Source organism: Zingiber officinale, chromosome 3A (genome assembly GCF_018446385.1).
Source record: "Zingiber officinale cultivar Zhangliang chromosome 3A, Zo_v1.1, whole genome shotgun sequence".
NCBI lineage: Eukaryota > Viridiplantae > Streptophyta > Magnoliopsida > Zingiberales > Zingiberaceae > Zingiber > Zingiber officinale.
Window position 1 is genome coordinate 137,118,391 of NC_055990.1, and position 12,105 is coordinate 137,130,495.

General features: G+C 37.9%; 1 pseudogene; it reads left to right on the top strand.

The window, feature by feature from the left end:
* Positions 1-579: 579 nt before the first annotated feature.
* Positions 580-651, top strand: LOC122054500 (annotated as a pseudogene).
* Positions 652-12,105: the final 11,454 nt, after the last annotated feature.

Here is a 12,105-nt window from a genome sequence, read left to right on the forward strand (position 1 = left end):
TTGTTGTTGATAAGTCTATTGTCCAGATGGGTAGCTCTGTTGCCCAAGTTGATAGCTTTGTTTTGCTAGCCCTTGGTCCTGATCGTTCTGGTATGAGAAATTTGGGTGCTTCCTCCATCCTAGATTATATGTGTTGGAGTACGGATTGTTTTGCTTCTCGTTGTAATTGACTATTGCATCACATTACTCAAGTTGGTTTATCTGTGCTTGTATTGGCCCTAGAGGGCAAGTATCTTGAGCATGATCCGTACTTCCGTAAGTTTCGCAAACACAAACTATTGCATTGGGTGTGTTGTTTCCCATGACCTCAAGCTTCTTGGTCAGAGCGTCTAGCTTTGTAGACATGAGTGTGACTGCATCTATATCAAATTTTCCTAACGCCTTTATTGGATTCCCTGAGAAAAAACCACTAGATCTTTCAGTTGGCCATTGATGGTGGTTTGTGCCACATTCTCTATGATCTCTTCAGCTTCATCAAGGCTCTTGTTCATTAGTGCTCCTCCTGCTGCAGAGTTGAGGGATACCTTCATGTGATAGTTGATTATATTGTAGAAGGTGTGTAGAACCAACCATTTCTCAAGGCCATGATGGGAGCACTGTCTCAGCATACTTTTGAATCTGTCCCAGGCTTCAAATAATGATTCTGAGTCTATCTATAGCGATCAAGTTCCTCATGTGGGTAGTTTTTCTCGGTGGGTAGAACTTGTCCAGAAATTTTTGCTCTCACTGCTCCCAAGATGATATGCTATTTGTTGGAAGGGAATTTAGCCACTGCTTGGCTCTATCTTTCAGGGAAAATCCGAAAAGAAACAATCTTACTGATTCTAGAGGGACCCCGTTCACTTTCATGGTACCACAAATCTCATAGAAAAGCTCTAAGTGGTGGTTTGGATCATCGTGCGGTCCTCCTCCAAATTGATTCTGCTGAACCATGTGAATTACTGCAGGCTTGATTTCAAAATTATTAGCTTCGATTGCGGTCGAGTGATGCTAGACCGAACCCCTCGTGGATAAGGTGCTGCGTAATCCTTCAACAGTTTGTCAGCCATCTCTGAAGATTCTTGTGTGGCTTGAAATGCTTTTTGTAAGTTTCTTCTTCTCAAGAAAGTCCTATCGATCTCTAGATCGAACGGTAGAAGCTGTTCTGAAAGATTAGCTCTTCTCATGTAAAAAATAAGATATGGAATAAAATAAAGAAAAGAGTGAAATAATATTATATATTTTTTTAGGCTTTTTAATAAGAACGCAAAAAATAAAGTGAAACAAAAATAAAACTATTTATCTCTAAAATGCAGAATACTAGAAAAAGGAAAGATAAAGAAAAAAAAACTAAGTTTAGTGTAATCTAATATGATTTTCACTAATGTTATAGACGCAATCCCTGACAACGACGCCAAAAGCTTATTACGAGTCTGCAAGTGCACAGATTCGTCGTCAGTAATAAAGATTATCGATCCCACGAGAATTGGTTATAAGCACTAGCAATGGTTCACTTAAGATTATCTAAACTACCGATGGTTGTAAGTTATGTAAAAAAAAAAGAGATTGGGAAGCGGAAACGAGAACTAGTAACGAAGAAGTAATTAACTTAGTTTATGAAGAGTTCTAGGAGTTCAGTTTCATTGTGGTGGTATCGATGTATCACATACTATCCTATATTCATTGTTCATCAGCATGCATTTGCCGGAAGCTAAAACAACTATCCTTAAATACCAAATAAAGAAGATCCCTATGAAATCCTATTACGGTTAACCCCTGTCATTAGGGCGCCTCGGTAGATCACAAGAACACAACTCTAATTGGTGTTATTAAGGATAGAAATAAGGAGTTTAGTTTGGTATCTTACTTCCTTATGGAGAAGTTGCCTCTCCTTTCAAGGAAGTACCCTAGATGTCCGTAAACGGGTTACCCCTGTCACTAGGGCCCCTCGGGTGTACAATCTAAGATATTTCCCCTACGAGGTTGGCAATTCCTACACAATCAATTCACACGATATAGAGATCGAGTAGTCGAAATAAAGCAAGCGAAATCATCCAATGAAATAAAGCATAAATATGAGTATTACATCAAAACCAATCCACAATTACTCCCTCATCCTAGAACAAGGACTCTACTCCATAAACGTCAGAGAAAAACTCGAAGACATAGTATATTTAAACATACAATTCTCAAACACGAAGAGAGAAAGAAGAAGTATGCTTATCCAACGATGACGAGTGATCTTCGGATCCAATCCTTTGCTTCTGGAGTTGATGTGGTGATGAAAGTTCGCTGGACGAAGGTCCTAGATGGCATGGAATGAGACCAAGTCGATTCTCTCTCTGACGGCTCGCTTCCCCGCTCTCCCCCTTGAGGAAAAGGGTTAAAACCCTTTTATAGGCTAGGGCATGACTGCGGTGGCACGACCGTGCCCTTTCTTGTCTCTGGCCACACTGCACGGCCGTGCCAATTGGCACAGCCGAGTGAACTTCAGGCTCGGCTCCTGGGACACGGCCGAGCAGGGTTGCACGTGTTGGTTAATCCAAGGAAAATATACCGGTTCCACTGTACAAAATTTTTTTGTACAAGTGTCGAACCTTTCCTTAAATAACCTATTGTGTTCTTTAGAAGTTAAATTAGGAATCACAGATGGAACTTAACATCATTGATTCCAAATTTAACTTATCTGTTCTTAATAGTTTAGATTTGAATCGCAAGCGGAACTTAACACTATTGATTCAAAACTACCTAAGTTATTAATTCCATAAATATTAATTTCCAAAATTGGCTTCCAGAACTGCATGGCGAGGCATATGGCCTTCTTGGATATGAGAGCAACCACCACCGCCTAGGCAAAACCTTTTAAGGGAAGCTAATATTTATTTCCTTAAATAACTCTAGGTTAACCAAAAAGAACAATCGAATCACAAATTCGAAAAAGAAGAAAACACAAAATCAAAAAATAAATTCGATAAAGTAGATCTAATTGCCTCTTGTATTTAGAATTCATACAAAGAAAAATAACTAGTATGATGCGGAAGAAAAATACTAGTTATACCTTCTCTTTGTAAGCTAACGACCTCAAGATCTTCTGCCGTATTCCTCGCCTCGCCTTGGACGTCGTGTGGGCGACGATCCTCCAAGATGAACACCACCCAAAAGAATCCTTCCTCTTCCTCTAAGATTCGGCCACTACCACCTCAAAGGAGAAGAGAGCAAAGGGAAAGGGAGAAAGGAGAGGGCCGGCCACCAAGAGATTACCCAAGCAAAAGAATAAGAGTTGTGTCTCATGAAGCCCCCTCACCCCTTCTTTTATATTACTTGCCCAAGGCAAATAAGGAAAAATGTTTTACAAAAATAAAATCATCCAAGAGTTTTTCCTTTTTCCTTTTCATTTTTCCTTTTCTTTCCTCTTGATTGAATCAATCATCAATCAATGGTTGAGATCAATCCTATTTGGTTTAGAATTAAGCTTGGCCGGCCCCTTGCTTGGGCACCAAGCAAGGTGGTCGGCCACCATGTTTTAGGAAAGGAATAATAATTTTATATAAAATTTTATAAGAGAAAAAACTCTTACAAAATTTTACAAGCTCTCTTTCCTAGAGTTAAAAAAAAAAGAAAGTTTCTAAAAATTAAAATCATGTTTTAAAATTTAAAAACTCTCTTATAAAATTTTCTTTTTTAACATGATGATAGAAAATTTTAATTTTAAAACTTATCTCTCTTTTTTTCTTAAACCATGAAGATGGTTAAAAAAGAAAAGTTTTAAAACTTTTAAAACTCTATATTAAAACATGTGGCCTAATTCAAAATAAGGAAAGTTTTAAAAATTAAAATCTCTTTTTTAAAACTTATAGTTTTCTACAAAGAGAAGATTTTAAAAATTCAAAACACCCCTCCTATTTGAATTAATCTTGGCCGGCCCCTACAAGCTTGGTCACCAAGCTATAGGGTCGGCCCCTATAAGAGGATGTGGCCGGCCATTGCTTGGTCACCAAGCAATGGTCCGACCCCCTTCTTGGACACCAAGAAGAGCTTTACATTTGGATGGACTTGAGGCTATAATGAGGCTACGACAGGGACCTAGAGGAGAAATTGGTTTTGACCTTCCGATGAGCTTGAGTATCCCGTGCTCGCCCCGAACACACAACTCAAGTTCATCGATAACAACTCATTCCACTAGAGAGTTATTACCGCACTACGGCACCAATCCCAAATTACATTATGGGCTCCTTCTTATCATGAGTGTGTTAGTCTCCCTGTGTTTAAGATTACGAATGTCCACTAATTAAGTAAGTTACTGACAACTCACTTAATTAATATCTAGCTCCAAGAGTAGTACCACTCAACTTTATTGTCATGTCGGACTAGGTTCACCTGCATGGTTTAACATGACAATCCTTATGAGCTCCTACTGGGGACATTCTCAACCAAGATAACTAGGACACAGATTCCTTCTATAATCAACAATACATACTATAAGTAATATCATTTCCTAACTTATCGGGCATATTAATTTATCGAGCTAAACCTCACCCTTTGATAAGTCAAAGAAATAAATATTAAATATATGTGCTTGTTATTATATTAGGATTAAGAGCACACACTTTCATAATAACTAAGGTCTAGTTCTTTTACTAAGTCAGTACAAAAAGAACATACCTAAATGATCCTACTCAATACACTTAAAGTTTATCAGTGTAATTTATTAGTCAAGATAAACTAATACTTAATTACACTACGACTATTCTGATGGTTTGTTCCTTTCCATCTTAGTCGCGAGCAACTGTTTATAATTTATAGAGAACTGACAACATGATCTTCTGAGTGTGACACCACACTCCATGTTATCTACTATATAAATTAATTGAACAAATACATTTAATAAATAAATACAAATATTGACCAATGTGATTCTTTTATTTCAACAAATAAATGTTTATAAAAGTTAGGATTTTAGTATACACTCTAACAATCTCCCACTTATACTAAAAGTCTAAGCTGCCATATCTGTTGCCTTACATCTGATTCTCATCCCCTTCACATGCCGATCAAAAGCTTTCGCCAGAAGGGCCTTTATGAAAGAATCTGCCAGGTTATCTTCTGATGCAATCTTGGCGAGGACAACTTCTCCTCGCTTGACGATGTCTCATATCAGGTGGTACTTGCGCTCTATATGTTTACTTACTTTATGGGCTCGTAGTTCCTTCGAGTTTGCAACTTCACCGCTATTATCACAATAAATTGTGATGATCTTGGGCAAACCAGGAATCACATCTAAATCCATTAGAAAGTTCCTGAGCCATACAGCTTCTTTGGCTGCCTCAGAGGCTGCCACATACTCTGCTTCCATGGTTGAGTCTAAGACGCATTTATGCTTAACACTCCTCTATGCAATGGCTCCACCTCTGAGAGTAAACACATAGCCTGACGTAGACTTACTATTGTCCCTATCTGATTGGAAATCCGAATCCATGTAACCCACAGGGAGCAAATCGTCTGCTTGGTAGACTAGCATATAATCTCTAGTCCTTCTCAGGTACTTTAATATATGCTTTACCGCAGTCCAATGTCCTTGTCCGGGGTTACTCTGATATCTGCTAACCATGTCCATGGCAAAACAGATATTAGGTCTCGTACACAGCATTGCATACATAAGGCTTCCTACAGCCGAGGCATAAGGAACTGCCTTCATGTCCTCTATCTCCTTTGATGTCTTCGGAGACATCTCTTTAGATAAAGCTACTCCATGCCTAAAAGGTAAGAAACCTTTCTTGGAGTTTTGTATGCTAAAACGAGCAAGGATTGTATCTATATATAAAGCTTGGGATAGGCACAACATTCTTTTCTTGCGATCCCTTATAATTTTGATCCCAAAGATGTGTGCACATTCTCCAAAGTCCTTCATATCAAATTGTTTGGACAACCATACCCTTACGTCCGATAATACCTTGACATTGTTGCCAATTAACAAAATATCATCTACACATAGTACAAGAAATATCACCACGTTTCCGTTACACTTCTTGTACACACAAGATTCATCCGGACACTGAATAAATCCATATGATTGGATTACTTCATTAAATCAGATGTTCCAAGATCTTGAAGCTTGCTTCAGTCCATAAATGGACCGATTGAGCTTACACACTAGATGCTCTTTGCCCTTTTCAATGAACCCTTCTGGTTGCTTCATATGGATGTTTTCTTCAAGACTTCCGTTAAGGAAAGCTGTCTTGACATCCATTTGCCAAATCTCATAATCCATATGAGCGGCAATGGATAAGAGTATCCAGATAGACTTAAGCATGGCTACCGGTGAAAAAGTCTCCTCATAATCGATTCCCTCTTTCTGAGTATACCCTTTCGCAACAAGCCTTGCTTTGAAGGTTTCTACCTTTCCATCTATCCCTCTTTTCCTTTTGTAGATCCACTTGCATCCAATGGCTTTTACACCATCAGGTGATTCTACAAGCTCCCAGACCTTATTAGAATACATAGATTCTATTTCGGAATTCATTGCCTTTTGCCAAGATACTGTATCTATATCTTGGAGTGCTTCATCATATGTCCGGGGATCAGGTTCATGTTTACCCGGGATCAAGTCCGAAGACTCTCCCAAAAACATGAATCTCTCAGGTTGCCTCACAACCCTCCCACTACGACAAGGCACCGTCTGTGGTTGTGTATCATGTGTGACACGTGTTACAGTCTCTTGTGGTACTTCATCTTGTACTGTTGGTACTAAAGTAGACGTGTCCTCTCTAATTTCTTCTAGAACTATTTCACTCATGGGCTTATGGTTCATTACATAATCTTCTTCTAAAAATCGAGCATTGGTGCTAACAATGATCTTCTGATTTTTAGGATTATAAAACAAACCACCTTTCGTTCCCTTTGGATATCCCACAAACAGACAAACTTCTATACGTGATTCCAACTTGTCAGTATCTCCCTTCAGCACATGTGCTGGACTACCCCATATCCGGATATGATTCAGACTAGGCTTACGCCCATTCCATAATTCCATGAGAGTAGAAGGAACTGTTTTAGAAGGTACCATATTCAGAATGTACACTGCTGTTTCTAAAGCATATCCCCAAAACGAATTTGGTAATTTTGAATAACTCATCATCGATCTAACCATTTCCATAAGAGTCTTATTCCTTCGTTCTGCCACACCATTTTGCTGGGGTGTACCAGGTGTAGTCAATTGGGATTAAATCCCAACTTCTGATAAGTAATTCCTAAACTCTCCAAAGAGGTATTCGCCACCACGGTCAGACCGTAGTGTCTTGATACTTTTACCAAAACGTTTCTCCACATCAGTCCTATATTCTTTGAACTTGTCAAAGCATTCAGACTTACGGCGCATCAGGTAAATGTATTTGTATCTTGAATAATCGTCTATAAAGGAGACGAAGTATTCATAACCACCTCTTGCCTGGATAGACATAGGACCACATAAATCAGAATGAACCAGTTCTAACGCATCTTTGACTCTATACCCCTTGGCCTTAAAAGGTCTCTTGGTCATTTTACCTTCCAAGCAAGATTCGCATGTTGGAAAGTTTTCCAACTCTAATGATACCAAGAGTCCATCGGCTACAAGCCTTTGAATCCTACTTAAGTTAATATGTCCAAGCCTTAGATGCCAAAGATATGTTTGGTTCATTTCTGAAGGTTCTTTTCTCTTATTAGAGTTAGAAGATGTGTTATTAATTTTCATATTTTACTTTGTGGGAGAAATTGGATTTAAAATGTATAAATTGTCAACCAATGCACCAGAACAGATAATCACCTTATTTCTCTTTATAACGACATTGTTACTAAAAGAGACTGAATATCTATCCAAATACAGTTTAGAAACTGAAATTAAATTCTTTCTAAAACTGGGTACATAAAGATAATTTCTTAAAATCAAATTTCTATTCCTATCAAATGATAAGTAGACGTCTCCCACTGCAACAGCCGCCACCTTAGTAGCATTGCCCATGTAGACAGTTATCTCTCTATCAAATAGTCGTTGGGTTTCCTGGAACCCCTGCAAAGAATTACAGACATGATTAGTGGCTCCCGTATCTACACACCAGGTACTGGTAGATAACACTGCTAAACATGTTTCAACTACTAGAGTATGAGATATACCTTTATTGTTCTGGTTCCTACGAGGACAGTCTGCTTTTTAATGTCCAGACTGCTTGCAGATGAAGCATTTGTCCTTCGGCTTCTTCATTCCAGCTTTTTGTCCTGTACTCTGAGGTTTATTCACCTTCTTTGTTGAAAAGACCTGTTTCTTCTTCTACTTGCTTTTTAACTTAGAAGTAGAACCATTTTCAGCATAGTGAATCTGAGAACTGTGATGAAATATTCCTTTTGCTACCTGTAGTTCTGTCAGAAGTTCCGCCAACGTATACTCTCTTTTGTTCATGTTATAGTTCAGGCGGAACTGCTCAAAACTTCGGGTAGCGTTTGGAGAATTATATCGACCTGGGTTTCCCCATCGATTTCTCCTCCAAGGACTTGTATTTCATTCAGATAAGCCATCATTTTGAGGATATGATCTCTTACAGGTGTCCCCTCAGACATGGTGACTGTCATTAGCTTCCTCATTGCCTCTTGCCTCTTGCCTAGTAGTCCGACTCTGGTGCCTAAAGAGTTCTTTGAGATTGTTCATTATATCATAAGTTGTTGGTAAATCTTGATGCTGATGTTGCTATACATTTGGCATAGATGCCAAAATGTAACACCGCGCCATCTCATCATCTTTTACCCATTTCTTATGATACTCAATCTCCTCTGGGGTAGAGTCACCGTCAGGTGCATCAGGGCAAGCCTCAGTCAGTACAAACTTATAGCTTTCAGCAGTAAGAACAATGTCCTGGTTTCTTTTCCAATCAATATAGTTGGGACCAGTAAGTTTGTTCTCTTTCAGTATAATGGCTAGTGGGTTGAAAGTCATCCTAAGAATCACAAAAATAAACTTTGGTCAAAACTCTAAATTTAGAATAATATTGATTCCTCAAACAATACTATTTAAATTAACCAACACCTCAAATCACCGTGAATATTGCATGTCACGTTAGTGTAGACGTATACAAATTCAACATTTGTAAGAGGAGGGTGTGGCCCATTAATTTTATTATCTTGTCATCCTAACTTTATGACAAATAAAATTAATAGTTGGCTTTACTTTGGTCACACAATACAATAGCAGTGACTCCGTTGGGGAGGATACTATTGAATGCGTCTAAGTGTATACCATTACTTGATACTAAGTCCATTAAATAGGATTGTGCCCCTTCAGTTAGAGAAGATCACACGCTCCTAAATAATTTCCTATAACCATCCATAAAAGGAAGTTTGATCTAGTGATCCTTAACAAACCCATCCGTTATGGAGGGAGGCACTCAGAGCCAACACGCAGGTTTGTTGCATCACTTACAAACCAGTAATGGAGACCATGAGATTTATTAAAATCCCTCTCCCACTTAGTTATTTAAAATTGAGGATTTTTAACCTATCCTAGCATATATCACATGCATAAAAACATCACAGTAAATAAAAGCAATAAATTTAGAAATTAATTTTCCAACTATTATGGTCTTTTCCATCACTGTCTTCAGTATGCTCCAACCCTAGCTGCTGCCATCTTTAGACACCGCCATCGGGTCAAGTTGTCGCATCCATCTTGCTTCTTATTCCGCTGCGCCTCTGGTGCTCCAAAAGTACCACGCCTCGGAAGAATCCAATCCGCAATAAAAATAGAATTTTACATATATCGATCCTATATTCCACGAGGGAATGTACATGTATTCTAGATCGAACAAAAATAAAATTCTAAAAATAATACAGCTCCTGCTGTATTTTATACATACAATCATGCACACAAATAATGTCCTTAACATGTCCAAGGGTCCAATCACACACAATATCAATAAGCCATAATAGTTGGAGCCTGCAACCAAAGAGTTAGCACATCCTACTATTTTTCTGCCTAAATTATGTATGACATGTGCATAACCTATTTGAATTCTAAAATACACAGAGGCAAACCCTAGCTCTGATACTAATTGTTGGTTAATCCTAGGAAAACATACCGGTTCCACTGTACAAAAATTTTTTGTACAAGTGTCGAACCTTTCCTTAAATAACCTATTGTGTTCTTTAGAAGTTAAATTAGGAATCGTAGACGGAACTTAACATCATTGATTCCAAATTTAACTTATCTGTTCTTAATGGTTTAGATATGAATCGCAAGCGGAACTTAACACTATTGATTCAAAACTACCTAACTTATTAATTCCATAAATATTAATTTCCAAAATTGGCTTCCAGGACTGCATGGCGAGGCACATGGCCTTCCTGGATATGCGAGCAACCACCACCGCCTAGGCAAAGCCTTTTAAGGAAAGCTAATATTTATTTCCTTAAATAACTTTAGGTTAACCAAAAAGAACAATCGAATCACAAATTTGAAAAAGAAGAAAACACAAAATCAAAAAATAAATTCGATAAACTAGATCTAATTGCCTCTTGTATTTAGAATTCATACAAAGAAAAATAACTAGTATGATGCGGAAGAAAAATACTAGTTATATCTTCTCTTTATAAGCTAACGACCTCAAGATCTTCTGCCGTATTCCTCGTCTCGCCTTGGACGTCGTGTGAGCGATGATCCTCCAAGATGAACACCACCCAAAAGAATCCTTCCTCTTCCTCTAAGATTCGGCCACCACCACCTCAAAGGAGAAGAGAGAAAAGGGAAAGGGAGAAAGGAGAGGGCCAGCCACCAAGAGATCACCCAAGCAAAAGAATAAGAGTTGCGTCTCATGAAGCCCCCTCACCCCTTCTTTTATATTACTTGCCCAAGGCAAATTAGGAAAACGTTTTACAAAAATAAAATCATCCAAGAGTTTTTCCTTTTCCCTTTTTATTTTTTCCTTATCTTTCCTCTTGATTGAATCAATCATCAGTCAATGGTTGAGATCAATCCTATTTGGTTTAGGATTAAGCTTGTCCGACCCCTTGCTTGGGCACCAAGGAAGGTGGCCGGTCACCATGTTTTAGGAAAGGAATAATAATTTTATATAAAATTTTACAAGAGAAAAAACTCTTACAAAATTTTACAAGCTCTCTTTCCTAGAGTTAAAAAAGGAAAGTTACTAAAAATTAAAACCATGTTTTAAAATTTAAAAACTCTCTTATAAAATTTCCTTTTTTAACATGATGATAGAAAATTTTAATTTTAAAATTTATCTCCCTTTTTTTCTTAAACCATGAGGATGGTTAAAAAAGGAAAGTTTTAAAACTTTTAAAACTCTCTATTAAAACATGTGGCCTAATTCAAATAAGGAAAGTTTTAAAAATTAAAATCTCTCTTTTAAAACTTATAGTTTTCTACAAAGAGAAGATTTTAAAAATTCAAAACACCCCTCCTATTTGAATTAATCTTGGTCGGCCCCTACAAGCTTGGTCACAAAGCTATAGGGCCGTCCACTATAAGAGGATGTGGCCGGCTATTGCTTGGTCACCAAGCAATGGTCCGGCCCCCTTCTTGGACACCAAGAAGAGCCTTACATTTGGATGAACTTGAGGCTATAATGAAGCTACGACAGGGACCTAGAGGAGAAATTATTTTTGGCCTTCCGATGAGCTTGAGTATCCCGTGCTCGCCATGAACATACAACTCAAGTTCATCAATAACAACTCATTCTACTAGAGAGTTATTACCGCACAACCGCACCAATCCCAAATTACATTATGGACTCCTTCTTATCCTGAGTGTGTTAGTCTCCCTGTGTTTAAGATTACGAATGTCCACTAATTAAGTAAGTTACTGACAACTCACTTAATTAATATCTAGCTCCAAAAGTAGTACCACTCAACTTTATTGTCATGTCGGACTAGGTCCACCTGCAGGGTTTAACATGACAATCCTTATGAGCTCCTCTTGGGGATATTCTCAACCTAGATAACTAGGACACAGATTCCTTCTATAATCAACAATACACACTTAAGTAATATCATTTCTCAACTTATCGGGCATATTGATTTATCGAGCTAAACCTCACCCTTTGATAAGTCAAAGAAATAAATATTAAATATATGTGCTTGTTATTATAT